This window comes from Aplysia californica, unplaced genomic scaffold (genome assembly GCF_000002075.1).
Source record: "Aplysia californica isolate F4 #8 unplaced genomic scaffold, AplCal3.0 scaffold00196, whole genome shotgun sequence".
NCBI lineage: Eukaryota > Metazoa > Mollusca > Gastropoda > Aplysiida > Aplysiidae > Aplysia > Aplysia californica.
The window spans coordinates 1,108,383-1,109,986 of NW_004797466.1; the positions used below are offsets into that span (position 1 = coordinate 1,108,383).

A 1,604-nucleotide genomic window follows, 5' to 3' on the forward strand; every position below is an offset into this window, starting at 1 on the left:
TAATAATAACAATTAATAAAAATAATATTTTATAATAATAATAATGATAATAATTCAGTGGAGTCCACTTATAACGAGTCCGTAAAAAACGAAAAGTCTGTTTTAAAGGACATTGGAGTAAATTGTATAGAGCTTCTCAGTTGTTTGCTCTGCTGGGATGTTGTGTCAGCCCAACAGGCTCGTCTTTCAAATGTGAGACAGCGTGGTGAAATCAGGCGCTAGTCAAAATAATAAGTCTTTAGCTGTTTGCAGTCACACAGCCAGCATTACAAAATACCCCGGTCTGATCACCCAGCCAGAATAGTGAATGGAATGGACCTCTCGGGCCTCGTGCAGGACTGGAACGGATAATTAATTTTCACTGTGTTAACACTTTGCCATCTTATTTTGGGGAAAATCCACAGAAACTGGGTGATAAAAAATAAACTTCGCCAATCGCCGAAATGTGGTGGCAAAGCGTTAATCTGGCATTTTTCCGCATGTTTGGGAATTTTTATCAAATTTTTGTTTTTTCGCTCAACACATTTCATGCCCATTAAAGAACATATTTCTGTGTGGATTTTACTGAAAAGGGTTGATTAAAGGCATAAAAGATGTAAATTTGACTCCAGATTCAGATTTTACGTTCCACGGACTCTCAAACTGTAGAGATATACACAACTTTGGCGTTACCTCTCAAACCAGGTGGACTCCCCCACCTCCTTCAATCTCCAATATCTTGACTTATATCCAAGATAATTTTTGGATACATTTTTAGTCAAAAACAAGGCGAGTGGACAGGCTTTAACCCTATCCATATGCCATGGGGTCATTTTGAACCCCAAAAGATGTATTCTTCACATTTTAGAATACTTCTAGCACGAAGATCTCTTTGAAACTTTCAGTATTTCTCAAAAAATCATTTTGACAGACTGCTATGCAAAGCGTACGAATAGGATTAACGAGTAAATTTTCTCTTTGGAATACAGGGGCTTGGAGTGCCCCACGTCGTATGAATACGATAATAAAACACGGCGTACGGATAGGGTTAAAATGATACCAATCACTCCATATGCCCCAAAATTGACAAGCACCTGATTCCGCCGCGTCATGACACAAATTTTAATTATCTAAACTGTGTGGATGGGGACGTTTAAAACGCCGACATTAAAAAGAAATCTGTAATAATTTATTTGTTTCAACTTTTCACCCCTAATAGTATGGAGAACTCATTGAAGCTTTGTGTCTCATTGTTCTGTTCCAGAAGTTCTCCTGGTGGTGGTGAGGAGAGGCGGTGCCACAACAACCCTCGACACATCGTCCGTCTATTCTATTCTATTTTTAGCCTTGTATTCCTTAGTTTACTAGCATAATAATATAGGGGGGGATTTTTGAGAGCGTCATACTGAACAAATGTGTGGGAAACAATGAAATATTCTTTTTTTCTCCAGATCTAGCACTTGATGAAGGAGGAGAAGGAGAAGAAGAAGCAGAAGATGAAGAAGAGGAAAAGGGAGAAGAAGAAGAAGAAGAAGAAGAGAAAGAAGGAGAAGAAGAAGAAGAAGAAGAAGCAGAAGAAGAAGAAGAAGAAGAAGAAGAAGAAGAAGAAGAAGAAGAAGAAGAAG

General features: G+C 38.3%; 1 protein-coding gene across 1 annotated transcript in view; it reads left to right on the top strand.

The window, feature by feature from the left end:
- The window catches only part of LOC101851350 (annexin A4), a gene marked incomplete at its 5' end in the record, with an annotated part of 32,516 nt that extends 31,046 nt beyond the window's left edge, over positions 1–1,470 (top strand). Inside the window, 1 exon segment of the mRNA XM_035969929.1 lies at positions 1,431–1,470.
- Between the last annotated feature and the right edge of the window lie 134 nt (positions 1,471–1,604).